Source organism: Pholcus phalangioides, unplaced genomic scaffold (genome assembly GCF_987345545.1).
Source record: "Pholcus phalangioides strain wild (caught in Gottingen) unplaced genomic scaffold, Ppha-v1.0 ptg000009l_1, whole genome shotgun sequence".
Classification (NCBI taxonomy): Eukaryota; Metazoa; Arthropoda; class Arachnida; order Araneae; family Pholcidae; genus Pholcus; species Pholcus phalangioides.
The window spans coordinates 50,342,344-50,358,998 of record NW_028301602.1 but is presented as its reverse complement, the minus strand read 5'-3'; the positions used below and the strand labels follow the sequence as shown (position 1 = coordinate 50,358,998).

Here is a 16,655-nt window from a genome sequence, read left to right as displayed (position 1 = left end):
ATGTAATTGAATTTCGCATCTTAAGTGATCAGCGATGTCTATCAATGAGTCCACTTGCATGTGGATGATATGTGGTCATTTTGTGATGTTTGAATCCGAAATAGCTGCCTAAAGTCTGGAAAAAGTTGGCTCTCAAACTGAGCCGCTGTGTGGTCATGTGGGCATCGTGCTGGACTCTCGCCCTGAGGATCCAGGTTCGAACCCCATTGATGCACAGTGGTAGTCTGCTGAAGTTGGTTTTCTGCGGTTTTTCCAGCTACGAGGCATGAATGTGAGCCTTTTTCCCATTTGAAAAAGTCTCTCCACAGAGAGCAGGCGGGCCTACAACACGATACTGACAAAACATGACAATTCAAGCATTTCCATCTTTATTTCAGAAAATGGAAGTCAGATGGCAGCATGAACACGAAACAAGTGCACGTCAACAACATAAATATGTTAGGGCCAAGCATACACTCAGAACAGACATTCTCTGGCATATGCCAATTCGTTAAAAATTCCATGGATGAATGTGTACGAGGTGCAAGTTCGGTTAAGTAGTAGTAGGCTCTCAAACTGTCTGCCTTGGTCGGTGGAAAACCTCTGCAGTATGCCAAAGCTGGCAAACCAAGTAGCAATTTTTGCTACTGTTTCCAGTTTCTTCTGGCAAAAGTGAGGCTTCCATTCATTTGTAGTATCTGTCTATCATTGTTAGGAGGTATCACAAACCTTTGCATGATTGTAGTGGAACACCTATGTCAAAATTGATGTGTTGAAATTGCTTATTTGGTACTTTGAATTTGACCAAATTGGAACAAATGCATAAGTAAACTTTGGAGCGCTGACATGTAATACATGTCAACGAAATGTTGAGAAATCAACTTGGTTGTACCTGGATGGGAAAAACTTATGGGACGATTTAAAAGCTTGTTACTGTGTGATTCTGTAATATAAAGACGGATATGTTCTGTGCGAATGTTACAATACATTTTTTTTACTAACATACTTTGTACCAGCATCCTATGCTTGACTATCTTTGTCGACTGTGATCAAAGCTGAGGGTTTTTAGTAACACCATCATGTTATTGTTGTATCATTCTATTTATGGCACTGTCATATCCCTTTATGAAAAAGAGATGTGTGCATTTTGTTGTGTGGCACCACGCTTCCTTGATATTTTCGAAGGCTTGTAAAAATGTTTGGTTACAATCAAGTGGTTTACAGCTGTTTTTTGCTTTTTTGCATGTCCTGTTAACATAGTGGCAAGTGGTCATTGCAGGTCGGCAGACTTGGGTGTAAACCAATTGTGAATGTTCAACATGCCCCAAGAATTGTCATAATAAAGTGGTGGAAGTAGATCGCACAAAGTTGTTGATGAAATCTATTCTGGTAAATGGCAGTTTGAGTCCATTCTTTCTGATTTTATATCCCAAGGATTTTATGGTTAAAATATCAAACATGTATTTTGATACATTTATTTTATATTCTGTATTGCCATGTTCATTGCATATTTTGCATTAGTGTTGGAGATGAATTTGCTCGTCTGGAGAAGCAACCATGATATTTATAGTCTATCTATTTATTATGATTAACTCTAAGTAACACAATACAAAATCCAATCCTTGTAGGACCATATTCATGAATTTGTGAAAGATTTGTTCTACATTGCATAATTCAAAGATCATATAGGGTGTCCCGGAACTACATGTAAAAACTTGGAGGGGAGGTGGAGAGCATCATTAGGAATCGTAATCACAAATGAAAGCATGGTCAGAAATGCACCCCTGAAGTGATACAAAGACACAATACAGCAAGCAGTATAAAACGCTTTACTACCCAAAAAAAGAGTACAATAATAGTTACAAGCTTCCAATATGTTTGCTTGTGTTGATCACAACTGTCTGGTATCCTGCATCATTACTGTTCAGATCCATGTTCAGGCAGATTCTGATGCAAAAATAAGCGAACATTTGATGATATGATAGGCACCTCATTCCATCTATACAAACGTACAGCAGTGTGTCCATTTCAGTTTTCTAGGCCATACACAAAGTAAATATCGGCCAACTCTGCGTTCATGAAATGATTCATGTTGACCTCAGTCAGTGTCTACAATAAGGAACCCACATGTGTCAACCTTGAGAGGTCGCACATGCAGTGCAACCTGTTAATTTCCGACCATGCTTTCCTATGTGAGTAGGATTCTTAACGATGTTCTTCATCCCTTCTCTCCGAGTTCATACGTAGAGTTCCGGGGCACCCTGTATATGGAAATTCAAGTAATCCAAATGGTGTAGTGATTGCAGTTTTCATAATTGTAGGTTTGTGCACTGGAATTTGCTGATAGGCTATAATCAGATTTATTGAGAAATATATTGTTGTTCTTTAGAGAATGTGCGAGCAGTCCTTGAGGAGAGGTATCGGTAACAGTGACTTCGTTGAGTGCTCTATAGTCTTCACAGTGTCTAGGTGCCAGATTTTTTTTGATGCTAGATGCAGTGGACCAACTGCTCTTGGAAGACTGACAAAGTTCTTGTTCTATCATGAACTCACTCTTATTATGAAACTTCATTTTTGCAGAAAGTCGTTGAGGTCAGGAAAAAACTGGTGGATTCATCATTTTGTGCTCAATGAAGTTGTAGTGACCAATCATAGATGGTGCCTTGTGACGTCACACTTCGCATTGTAGCGATTTTTTGCCTTGCCAAAAATTGTAACCTGGCAATAGATCCTCAGAAATTCGAATGTTTTTCTTTTTATGTTGGTAGATGATGAATGAAAAACTTGCAAACTTGACGTAAAACTTGTCTGCATATGTAAATAAATGTTCATGTATTTAAATGTAACTTGCATCTTATTGCTGTCACCTTTACACTGGTGACTTGACAAGAACACAAGAAATTGTTATGATGGCAGAACAAGAAGAGAGCAATGTTCGAGTTCAAACTGTCCACTTGAAACTGACAATGTTTTTGAAGTACAAAGTCAAATTTTTCTGATGTCACGGCTGAAGCAACAAAGTATAACTACCTCATCTATTGCTTAGATGTGGAGATCTTATTAATGGTAAGTGACATTGTTTTTGATCCTTCCCCCATCGGATTCATTTTCAAAACTGAAGGAGAGACTATTCAGTGTGTATAAGCATTCAGCCACAAAGGAGGTCAAGATATTGTTCGAAGACCTGTCCCGAGGTTATCAAAAGCCTAGTATGTTGCTGTGTGAGCTTTTGACTAGGTGAATTAGCGACAAGAATTTCCTCAAAAATTTATGACTTCAACGGCAACCAAAAAGTATACAAAGGGTGTTAGCAGCCAGCAGCAAAGAACTGGACAAGCAAGTTAGCCGATCACGTGGCTGAGCTCACCAAACCCAATTGCAGGTATATAGCAGAAGCCTCATCTTGCATGGAGATAAGAGCACTTAAACAGTAAATCTCGTAGCTGACTAAAAGACTTGAGCAGACTTAGACAGGCATCTGAGGAGTAGCCGAAACCAGTATTGAAATGCCAGTCATGACTGACATTATTCTGGTTTTAAGAATTGCCCACGTTATGAAGACTGGTGAGAGTATGATGTATGTTATTATCATAGCAGGTTCAGCAATAAAGCTTTCAAGTGCAGATCCCCCTGCTCCTACAACTTTCAGAATACTCAGGGAAATGATCCAAGCCACCAAAAGTAATAGCATGCTGTGGTAGCAATAACAGTCCTCACCACAGCCATTTGTTCATTATTGAGAAGAAAAGTGGCATGAAGTTTTTGACTCTGGGGCTGATATATCAATCTTACCTAATAAAACCAATGGTAAACCGTTTACTTCTGAGCTTTTTGCTGCAAAAAAGTACTAACATATCTACTTATGGTTTGAAACTTGTAGAGTTCGCTCTGAACTTACGGTGAAATTTCAAATGGCACCTTGCTGACCTTGAGAGAACGATTATCAGATCTGATTTCTGTGCTCGTTATGAACTCGTTGTCTATATGAAGAGCAAACAACTGATAGATCTGCTCACTTGTGAAGGTTTTGCTTATTACAGACATTCAATAACAATAAACACAATCTCAGGAAATAGTGCTGTGACTGACGTTTTGAGGAAGTTTCCTGTATTAAAGAGACCTAGTCTGTTCTCAAAGAAAGCATACCATAATACCTGGCTTTACATAAGACAAAAAGTCCTCTTGTTTTCATGAAGCCACAGAGATTGCACCCAGCCCAACTTAAATTTGCCAAGGCTGAATTTCACATGATGTTAGACCAAGGTATATGTTGCCCATCAAAATCAAACTGGACTTCACCGTTCCATATGGTTTCAAAAGGACCAACTGGTGATTATCAAAGTCTGAATTGAATTACCATACTGGATAACTAACTAGTACCACATGTACAGGACTTTGCTCAAAATCTGCATGGATGTAAAGTTTTCTCAAAAATAGATCTGGTCAAGGCATATTCCTGTCCTGTAAATCCCGATGACATTCCCAAGACCGCAATAACCTTGAAGCCTCTCCCAGACAGAGTGCATGCAATTATCCCTTTCCCGGAGGACATCAAACAGCTTTGAAGATTTCTGGGAACATTGAACTTTTACAAATAATTTCTACCATCTACAGCTACTGTACAAGCGCCACTTCATTCTTTCTTGTCCAGCAGCAAGAAGAATGGCAAGATGCAGATTCTTTGGACCTTTAAGAGCAAACAAGCATTACAGAAATGCAAATCACAGCTCGCTAATGCTACTCTTCTGCACCATCTTTCAGCATCATCGCCATTAGTCTTACATGTGGACGGCAGTGATTTTGGTATAGGTGCCACCTTGCATCAAGTATCTAGCAATAATAAATTACAACCACTTGCTTTCTCCTTAAAGAAACTTTCTAGTGCGCAAAGTTATTCTGCTTACGACAGAATTACTAGCAGCTTATTCTGCTGTCAAGCACTTTGGGTATAGGTTACAAGCAAGACAAGTCTGCATTTGTAGTGATCATAAACCGTTGGTCTATGCGTTCAGGGGAAAACCAGAAAAGTGTTCACCATGCCAGCTTTGCCAGTTAAACTTTATCAGCCAATTTATGACAGAAACTCTCCATGTAAAATTTGTCAAATGTATTCCAACAGATTCCTCTTTCTAGAACATCGACCATTCCGTACCTATGCCCTTGGATTACATGCAACTTGCAGCTGACCAAGAGAATGATAACGACCTCAAAACCATCATAAATGCTAGTGTATCACCTTTACAACTGAAGAAACTTTGTCTTCCTAATGCAACAGCCAAAATGTATCAAATGACAGAATAAGGCCTTTTGTACAAACTTCTCATAGACGATAAGCCATTGCATAACTTATCACATCCTGGCATCCGAGCAACATCAAAGCTGCTGAGTGACTGATTTGTTTGGCCTTCAATTAGATCTGACTGTCATGAGTGGACTATATATACTACATTTTGCGAAAAATGTGACCGTAGCTTAAACCCTGCACTATAACTTCAATTTTCACTTGGTTTGCCAGATTTGGCATACCGCAGATAGGTAAAGTTCCTACTAGAAGTCACTACGTTGCAAGACAGCAATATTACAAAAATGGTCATAACTAACCTCTGTAGCAGTGTGATCAGGATCCCATTTTTATGGTGCTATCCCAAGGGAACCACAAAATAATTTAGCTGTACTATTAGTCATTAAAAAAATTAATTTCAGAATTTGGTGATATCTTATGAAAAGTAGCATTAACTGACTATACAAGATACGCAGGAAACTGGATGTTATGTAGAAATGAATTCTGTAAAGAAAAATTAATTTTCCTCTACAGGGAATCAAATTTTTGTCCATTTGCAGTCCAGACTAGTGCACCACCAATATGCTATAGAGGCAGTGCGAATATGAAGCAAGATACAGTGGGTTTGTAGAGGCAAAGGAGAATTATTTTAAAAATGATCATCTTTGCATAACATCAAGTTTCCGGTATAAGCAAGTGGAGAGTGTCATTTTACACACTGTATAATAAGGCTAGATAGCCTAGTTTTCGATGTTGTAATGTCGTGGTGTAATGTTACTGAGTACAATTTAAGTTGACAGTACTCCAAGAAAGAAAACTTTTGGCCTGGTGATCATATTAGTTGGGAGTACAATTTTGCATTGTTACCGCGCCCGCAATAACCCTTTGTGTGTCGGTGAGTAATTCTCCTGAATAAATATGTACTAGAGCATTTTATCCGAAACAATTAATTCACAAAAAAAAAAAAAAAAAGGAATATGTCAACACACAGAGGTCTAAATGCACATTAGGTTCTTTAATTCTTAATTGCTATAACCAAAAACAAAATACCAAAAAAAAAAACAACGATGCTGAAATACCTTACTTTACTTATCGAAAAATTAAAAATTATTTGGGTGCAAAACACAAAAACTAAATATCGCTGCAGTTTAGTTTTGCCCAACCACTCAACAAAATTTGAAAGAGAAAATTTACTCACTATCTCCCATATTAAGGTCACTTCATTCTTGACAAACGGATTTCGATGAACAGTTCCCTTTAACTTGAACACTCAGTACGGACAGTTCGTTATTTCATGTCATCCTTAGACGGGCGAATCTGCTTGGCGAATTGAACGATTAATGTCCTCTGTATCTGCTGAAGCGACGGTCCGTGCACATACTTTACGATGTCGGAGCATCAAAGTTCTCCATCTGTACTACCACTCGGGGTAGTGTGGACATGGATGAAGTAGCATCCTTGGACTGGACTGCAAGAGACAGCTGCTGGGCTTCATCTTTCTGGCATGACAGTAAACCTTCCTTCCTGGATCAGTTGGGAGCAACTGATATGACGAGACGATGCTTCATACTGTTTTTCTTGAGCTTACATCTTCAAGTAAAATGTTACGACTTTTGGCAGTTCAGAACTAAATAGGGGTTTGAGTGACTTGGGACTTGAGTTTCAGGGGATCTTAGAGTTTCGTGGGGGGGGGGATTCTTCAACGGCAGGACCGCTCCTTCTCATGCAACTGGTCCTGATGAACTGCACGCCTCCAAAGTTTTTCAGTGATAATATGTAAATTGAGTGATGGGTGGGGCTTGAAAAAACGCACCCTCTAATTCGTCACGCAAACTGCGTCATCCAAAATTTTATCCAATTGTATCACGAGGCGCGAACACAAACATGAAACCAAAAGAAAAACATCTTCTCTCAATACGGGGTCGATTTAGGAAAATGAATGGCTTTCAGCAAAGTTTATAATGATAACAATAATTTTCAATATAAGATTTCTGGATTAAATGCACAAATATTCATCAAAATGAAAAAACATTAACATCATTGTGTGGGAAAAAAAATTAGCTTTCCAACGATATGCGACATCATATATAAATATTCTTGTTTCGCGACATGCCAAAAAATTTAAATCCAAACGAAGGAAATTCTTAGAAAAATTCAAATTCAACACTTTCTCGATGACAGAGAATAATTTCAAGCATATATAACATTATTTCAAAAGTTTCTCTCCCTCAAAATATTTTACAACACAAGTTTTTTTTTCTTCAAAGCATTGGAAACAGTGGAGAGAAAAGGGGGAAAAAATAAATTTTTAAAATTGAAAGACACACAAGGTCTCAAAATTATTTAACTCTTGATTAACAAAAATGTTTGCTTCCCTTATTTAAAAAAAAAAAAACCATCGACTCAGAATATGCAAAAAGGCAAAAAATCGGCTTTTCAAGTATAAAAAAAATATACAACAGATTACGAACAAGTGAGAGAGAAAGAAAAAAAAGAAAAGGAATCTCTTATCTTCCTTTTACATGTATGGGAGGCGTTCCGTTCGTGCGGGAACAAGAAAACTGACTCATCAATATGGTGATGATATCTTTGATTATCAGTGAATCATTAGGTGTCTCTCTCACAAAAGAAAGGATATATTATTCAAAAGAACACGCATTTTCTTGTTCAATTTAACTCAGAATTTCTCAAAATTTTACAGGAAGAATCAGAAAAATTCAAGGAATTTGTTGTTGAGCTCAAATGATTGAGATGTCAAAGCAAAGCATTTAATATTTAGGATTTTCCGACACATACAGTGTGATGCATAAAGAGTGTGTGTCCACTCTATACAAACGATCTGTGGTTCAGATCTCGGGCATTTTATGAATATCAGACGGAATGATAACACAAGAGGGAAAAAAAATATACAACCATGAGATTCATCTCAGCCTTCCACATTAAAATGAAGACAGAAGCTCAATAATTATTTACACGACAAACACAATTAAATCTACATTTAGCAAATTTCACTTATTTGACATGACTATTCTAGGTTGAAAATATGTCAGGCTTCTTTGTCAAAGAGGGGGGGGGGTAAAGTGTCCTACTTTCCCCACCGTGACAGTAATCTAAATATCCTATCTGTGAGGCATTTTTCATTTTCTACGTTGTCTTCCTCACTGCACATTCAGTCATGTATCTGGATGAATTTAAAGTAACCAGAAGAGGTTTTTAGAGGTAACATATGACATTTTATTTATTATTTAGTTGTTACTTGATACATGAATTAAATGTTTTCTTTGCAATATTCATGCCGGTTCACTGAATCTTTGCCCCTGACATCTCGTCCCCCTAGCACGTTTCATCCCTTTTACATTTGGCCCCTGGAAATTTCGCCCCCTGAGATTTAGTCCCGGTATATTTGGCCCCCAGAAATTTCACCCAGGACATCTCGCCTGCCCTGACCATAAGAGCGACCCGGTGAGTGACCAATTGAGTGACCCTATTAGTAATCAAGTGAGTTGGGCATTTTCCCTGATATTTTGCCTGCCACTGACTGTATGAAAGTTCAAGTGAGTGACCGTATGAGTAATCAAGTGAGCTGGACATTTATCCGTGGCAATTAACCTGCCTTGACCGTATGAATGACCGTAAGAGTAAACATGTGAATGATGGCGTGAGTGACCGCATGAATGATCAAGTAAGTTGAACATTTAGCCCCCGATGGTATTTTGTGCCCTGACCGTTGTGAGTGACCAACTGAACTAGAAATTTACTCCATTCACATTTCACTTGTACTGACTGTATGAGTGATGGTATGAATGACTATGTGTGAACAAATTATTGATGGTGAGAATGACCATGTAAGTGACTGAATGAGTGAGTTGGACCAGATATCTCATTTCACACCCGACATTTTGCCGCTTGTGTAAATGTTAGGTGAGTATGCGGCAGAAATTTGCGCAAAGCATAATATAATGTCTATTACTGTCACAAATGCAGACGTCGCAGCGCTCATATTTTTCCTACTTTTCCTATTTTTTAGAAATGTCCTCCTATTTTCCTACTTTCGCCGCAATCGTCCTTTTTTACCGCAATTCCCTCCTACTATTCCTACTTTATCCCTCCCTCCCTTTTGGTTACAGCCAAAATTTCACTACGAAAATTCAGAGAAACCGCAAAATGTCACTGCTTTCCCTCCCTTTTTGACATGTTTTATTTGCATCACAATTCGCTACAAAAAAAAAAGAAGAAAGAAAAAAATTTCAGTTCCACTGGAGAGGGGATGATGACAAGCATATCTTTTCGCCGCCGCGCTGTAGTCAAAGTGCAAAAAACTCAGTGGGGAAAACAAATCTGTTTCATAGATTGGTTGGCATAAATAAGAAGGCAAAAAAAGGAGGGAAGAATAGGCTCTATCCATCCACACACAAGATTCCATGAGAGACTATAGGTTTCTCTCTCCTGGGATCCCGTAACGAGCATTCATCCATGAAGCCGGGTTTTCCTAGGAGTAGGCTTTTTGAGCCACGTGAACCGAACTGGATCATTTCGCGTCAGCAGAAATGTGTTACATAATCACATGTTTTGCAAGCGTGGCGCATCAGCTCAGGACGGCTATATAGTATATGACTCTGACATCAGCTATTCTATTGGCTTTATGCTCCGGTTTGAAGGGAAGGGAAATAGAACACGAAAATAAAAAGATCACTGAAATGCGCGCCACACACACGACGCTTAACTCCTCCAGAAGTAGTCTGCCAATCACGCCTGACGTAAAGCGCTGCCGTGAGCCGTACTCGCTCTGTAGGAAAACAGTCGTACTGCTTTGCTTATTGTTGAATGGACGGTGTGTCGCGCTGGGTGATTCACGTTGCGAGCAGCAAAGAAAACCTGCTTCTAGGAAAACCTGGCTTTAGGTGACGGATCCCGAGCCACGTCTGGTTTTACAGGCGGGGAAGACGGAACCCACTTTTTTTTTTAACCTTCGAAAAATAACTTTCGGGTATCTTTTTGTTAGGGGTTATTCAAGCAGTGGCGTCGGAGTCGGGGGTGCTGTGGGTACTCGAGCACCCACACTCTCTTGTATAACGGGGCAGAGCACCCACAGAATTAATTCAAGAATAAAAACCCCCTATATAGATTTCTGATTTTTTTTTCCGTAAATATCGAAAAAAAAAAAAATTAAAGGAAAAACTGCTTGTTTCCTCTCTATGAGATCTGAATCTTGTTGGAGTTTCAGTTGCCATCACAATTGATAGAGCCTTGAGGCGCCGATACAGCAAACCTATATATTCTAGAAACCTTGACAGCAAACATTTTACTGTAGTGGCCCCCCCCCCCCCGCTTTCTCACATTTTTGCTCGTGCCCCTTTTTCCCTGTTTTGCCTAAGGGATGGAGGGTATCCAGATGCATATGTTTTGGTGTGGCGTCAGAACCGGGGAGTGCTGCTGCTGCTTGAGCACCCACAGTGTTTTGCAGTAAACAAAAACGCAACAAAAAATGAAAAATCTTTTTTTCCTCATTCTATACATCTTGTTCTGTCGTGATGCTTTACTTATCCAGTGGGTATTTGTACAGCTTCAGGCACCTACGATGGGTGTTTTTGGAGCCCTCACCCGCTTTTTTTTACAATTCTGCCCATGCAGGGAGAGGCGCAACTAGGGAGGGGGAGCAGGCTGGTCTGGTGCCCCGGGCTCTGAACCAGGAGGGGTGCCGAATTCATTTTTTAACTGCTTCCTTTACATGCAAGGAGCGCCAAAATTCCGGCTTGCCCCAGGTGACAAAGTATCTAGTTGCGACCCTGCACGCAAGCATCCTTCCTTCACCTCAGGGTAAAAGTATTTTATAATAAATGAAATAATGAAATTCTGCATTGATGGAATGATGCAGACACACGTTGCAGTTGAATAAATGAATTCCTGCAAAGATGTTTTAAGGAAAATTTGTCTCCTTGTTTATAACTGATACCGGCAGACATTGGCGTACGCAAGGGGGGGGGGGTTTGAGCCAAAATTATAGTGTTATTTTGCAGGAAAAAAACTTAACCCCCCCCCCTCGAGAAAATGCAGCGTACGCCTATGCCGGCAGATATGGCTTAATTTGCTTATAAGGTCTTGACAGTGGTGCAATTGTGCGTGCATTTATTTCCTTAGACCAGCGATTCTCAATCGGTGCTCCGCGGATTCCTTGGGGCTCTATGTGTACTTCGGGAAGGGCTCCCCAGTCACTCAAAGAAAATAATGTAAATCAGTAAATTTGATAAATAAATAAATGAGACGAACCTACGGAGCTCCGTCATAGAAATTATATACCAAAAAGTGCTGCGTGAGTAAATAAAGGTTATGATCCGCTGCTTTAGACATCAAGGGAAATCCTCTGAGTGTTTGGATCTTCTTTCATTTGAAGCAGATAGGTAAGCAATAGTTCCACTTATACAATATAAAGTGGTTCTCAAGTGTTTGCCAACCACGGCTCCCTCGTGCATGGCCCCTCCAGGATGTGGAGGCCACGAGATTGTGAGGGCGCAAAAGATGCCAGCCCCTAGAATGGTATTTTTTGCGAGGGGGCTGCAACCTGACATTCACGGGCCCCTTTATTATGAATTTATAGCGTGAAAAACAAAAAAAGAAAAGAGAATCGTCCCGGACCCAGGGCTGGAGCCCTGTCAGCCCCTCCCTTGTGGGGGTCCTGATCCTAGCCATCATTTCTCCTCCGCCTTTTAGAAGTGCTGAAAGAAATCAATTTAGAGCACGGAACAGGCACGCATCAATGTTACAAAGTCACAGTGACACCCACTAGGAACCACAACGTTCACTTTTAGAACCACATATCTAAATTTGTTTATGTATTAAATCTTTGTTACATTAATGTATATTAATATATATCAAAAGACTATATTGGGCAGGGGCAGCTCGCTAACAGGGTTTCATCCCGGGGTCGCCGGACTATTTTCATTTTCTATCATTTTCTTGTTTTACACATTGAAAATTAACTATAGAAGGGCACATAAAATTTTTAGTCTGAGGCTCTGCTGCTAGATGAGGGAGGCCATAGAGAGGATACAGGAAAAAAAACTTGCGATACTAACCTTAAAAATTAGCATTTTAAGATTAAAGAATTTAATTAAAATATCATGTATGGGTATTTTCTGTATATACCAATATGATATTTTAATTAAATTTTCTTAAATATTTTCAATTTTTTCAGTTATTTATTTCTGATCACATGGAAACCCAGTCTTTGTTCCTTCCTGCTCACGCTTCTGGAGCCATGGTTCCATTTGGAGCAATATTTTTGTTTGGAAATCAAACAGTGCCGAGTACAGCCACGGTTCCTATCTGAAATAGGGTGTGCCACGAGATCGGCCAAGACAGGGTGCCGCTGTATACAGTATTTCCAAGGTAGAATTGGCGGCTCGTGGGGGGGGGGAATTTGTGGGGAAGTGCCAAAGCAAATTTTCATTCTTGGTAGGAGCCCTGTTAGCCCCCCATTAATTAGTTAGGACTATGATTTTTAGATCCCTAGTGTAAAGGTAATCATGCGCATGTTCACGTGGGCTCGAACATTTTTTATTTCTGTTCTTCCGAACGATTTCAGGAGGGTCAGTGATCTTGGATGAGGAAACGATTCACTTTTATTCTTTTATTATATACCAAATATTATTCTTTAAAGGGGTATGCGTCTAGGACCATCACAAGGGTTCCGAATGACAGAAGGCACCCTTTCTCAAACCGATACTCATCTCTTTGTTTTTTCACTTTCCATTTTGTTGAAGCAGACCAGGACTAGGCAGTTGCGAAAGGTGCGGTTGCACCTGGCCACAAAATTTAGGGAGGGGGAGCGCAATTTTCGTAAAAGAAATCCTTTTCTTCTGAAATGGGAAACATGATTTTTTTTCCTTCTGAGACTTACATTTCGTGGGAGAAGAAACAGCTTCCAGTTTCAAACCCTGATAACATCGAAAAGTGGGCGTGGCTATTACAATTACTTAAGGAATTCCAAAGAGCATATGCAAAGACAGGGTTTTTCAGTTTGACCAACATCCCCTTGTTGGCCAATTTTTTATTGTGATTGGATGTTGTTAACATGGTTGTGCCTACAGCAACGGAATTGTACTAATTGCCTTTGTCGTCATCGTCTTTTTTTTTTAATGTTAGATAGTGAGTAAAAGTACAGTACTACCTATGTTTAGCATTGCCACTGCTGGCCAGAATGATTGCCAACATAGCGGCATTGCACCTTTTGCAGCTCCCCACAATAGTCTAACAAAGAATCGCTTCAAAGCACCAAACCGGTACACATCAATATCGACGCCTCAGCTCGGTGCCGGTAGTAGCCAAGAAACATTGGTGTAAACAGTCAAGATGAAGCATTTCATATTTGGATTTTCCAACAGGCGAATTCACTAGATGGCGGTAAGATTCATATAATTCGTTGTTAAACGAAACTTACCAGCTATATCTCTTTGTAGATTTTTCGTACAGAAACTGTTTCTCATAGGATCTTGTTTCGAAACTTAACGGCAGAGTGTTATTTCTCTTAATTACCAGACTTGAATCGATAGATTTACAGTTGAAACTGTCGTGCTCGATTGTGTAAAAAGAAGTTTTTCTTCGATGAAAATACATCAGGGGTGAGTTTGTGTATTTTAATATGCGTTATTAATCCTATTATTTGAAAAATAAGCGGTGCATAAGCTGAATCCAATAAAGATTGACGAGAAAAGGTTAAAATGCAAGAAATTCTATATTGCATGTGAAATTCATTTTTCCAGACGATTTCCTTATATGTATTTCAATTTTTTAAATTTTTTTATCACTATTCAAAGCAGGGCCGTAACTAGGGTATTTGTTGCCCCCACAACTTTAAAATTCGATAATTTTGTAATGTTGTTCTTTGTTCTTACCTAAAACTGCCACCCAGGGCAGGTGCCCCCTCCACCTGAGTTACGGTCCTATTCAAAGTACGAAATGAAATATTTTACTGCGGTATAAATGTTCATGATGATTAATTAATGATGTATTCGGTGCCCAAGAGCTAGTTGCAGTCCTGAAGTTGGTGCATCTGACTGTGTGAAAAACCTCTTTTCGTTGCACCCTTAGGAAAAATTTTCAAACTTTTATCTAATTATTTTTTCCCTTAACCCTGATGTAGTGCCTCTTAATGGGTCTGCGTGAGTCACATCTCATTTGAGTTGCCACTGCATATCGTATACTGAAAGAAAATTCATTTTAATTGTTGTTCCCCCTCCGTCATAGGATTGTAGAAAAAATTTATAACCAGTGCTCTGGAGTGACTAAATACTAATTCAATTGCAAATTTTCTGCGGTGCTAATCATAAGCAATTGGTTATGATTAGCACTGCAATAAATTTGGTTGGTACTTGCAAAATTATTTGAAATTTAATTTACTCTCAATGGCTCGACATTGAGGGTCTGTTCAACAGACCCTATTTTAGTTGACCTTTTTACAGTCAACACATTCGGGTTTAAATTATTGTATGCTATTCCAAAAGTATCCATCTACCTTAACCAGTCAGATGGTTACGACAGCCTACGCCGTCGCGCCAATTTTTAATCTCATTAATTTCAATTTTTGAAAATTAATTAGTAATTATTTAAATTATCAGAGTTTTTTTGGTTGGTGATTTAAAAAAAATGAAGTCAGTTTAAATGTATTCATAAAAAATTTTAATCAGAAAAATTCATTTTATTAGCTCAAAACTTTTAAAAAGGAGAGAAAAGAAAAAGGGGAAATTAATTGGTCCCCTGACTGGTTAATTACCTTACCCTATCATAATTACATGCAAGTAAGCATGCATTGAAAGCATTTTGTATAAATTCAAAGATTTACGTAATAAAATATTTTTATAGATTAGGCTCGTAGCAAAAATAATTATAAAGAAAAACCATGACTTGTTTATATAAGAATCCAATAAGGAATTCTTGGAAATTATTACTAAAGTACCTTATCACGGGAAATAAAAAATTAATTTATCAAGTACTAGAGCCGAAGAGTAAATAGATGATGAGAGATATATATTGTAGCAGCATATAAACAGGGATGTCTCTTACTGCTATAGGGAAAAGTAATAAATCAGGAGTAAAGAGAAATATAATTGCAGAAAAGTTAAGAGAAAGAAAGAATGTGTTTCGTGTCTGTAAAAACACTCGGACTATAGTGCATTAATGACTTTCGGAGAAAACTAATTTTTTATGCATTTTTATCTAGCTAGGAACACAGTTGAGAATTTTCGGGATCGTTTCACTGATGCGGCTTATATGCCACAGTGGTGCGTAATCGATGTCGTCTCGCATGGTGAGGCTTTTGCCGATATGCAGAATTTATACAAAAATATATATATATATATTTTTTTAAATATTTATTTTTACAAATACGTTTTCAATTTTTGATATCCTTCAGCCCCCCCCCCCCCGCGAACGCCGGTGTGAGCACCTACTGGTCGAAAATACTTCCGACGCCCCTGTATTCAAGTATTACGTCAACATCGATGTGGGAATTTCCGATTTGCTGACTTTTGATGACGGAGGGGGTAGGGTTTGGATGATGCTTACATCATCAACCACCCTTTATAAAAATATGAAATATTCTTAATGGCGTCTTACTCGGTGCGCGAAAAACTGATAGTTTGTGGGTACCTAAACTAACATTCTCCCTATTGAGTCCCATACAGAGCCACTTTAGTGGTCTCTAAATACTTAGCTGATCCAAGTGATCTGATGTGTTGCGGGCCGTTAAAGTGCTCTGGACCTGTGCCGCGCGTCATACAAGTGATTATGCCGCGGATCACTTAAGTAATCTGGGAATGTGCCGTGATTAACTTGAGTGATGTAGAGCACTGGTGGCCGCACTAATGCTTTAAAATTGTGTCACATGCCACTCAAGCAATCTCTAAATGTGCCACAGATCGCTTAAATGGTCTGGAATTGTGCGACGGGTCACTTAAGCTATCTACCAGGAGGTGGTCAAAAATGGCTAAAAATTTTCTAACATAATACTTGAACGGCCCCTTATTTTAAAGCGTACATGTGCATGTGCTCAACCCATGGCCTAAATGTGGCCTGCCTCAAGTGGCCCCGGTACACTTACAAATAAATTAAGTGGCTCGCGGCACATTCATACCTCATTTAAATGACCCGCGGCATATTTCCAGATCACTCAAGTGTGTCGCGGTGAATTCTTACTTCAATTGAGCGGCCCGAGGCAAATTTCCCGATCACTCAAGTGGCCCGCTGCACATTCCCGATTGCTTGAATGATCCGCGGCACATTTACAAATCACACAAATAACCTGCGGTGCTGTTGTAGATCACTTTAATCAAGTGGCCCGCGACACGTTTTTAAATCAATTTAGTGGCCTGCGGCATGTTTTCAAATCAATGAAGTGGCC

General features: G+C 39.2%; 1 protein-coding gene across 16 annotated transcripts in view; it reads left to right on the top strand.

Moving 5' to 3' along the window:
• Archease (protein archease) overlaps positions 1-16,655 on the top strand; it is a 288,400-nt gene that overhangs the window by 137,887 nt on the left and 133,858 nt on the right. The window contains exon 6 of one of the 16 annotated variants that reach the window (XR_016193231.1): positions 1,240-1,368. The exons of the other annotated variants lie outside the window; for them this stretch is intronic. The gene's annotated coding sequence lies outside the window, so the exon portion shown is untranslated. The remainder of the gene's footprint in view (positions 1-1,239; positions 1,369-16,655) is intronic. 16 annotated transcript variants of the gene reach the window in all.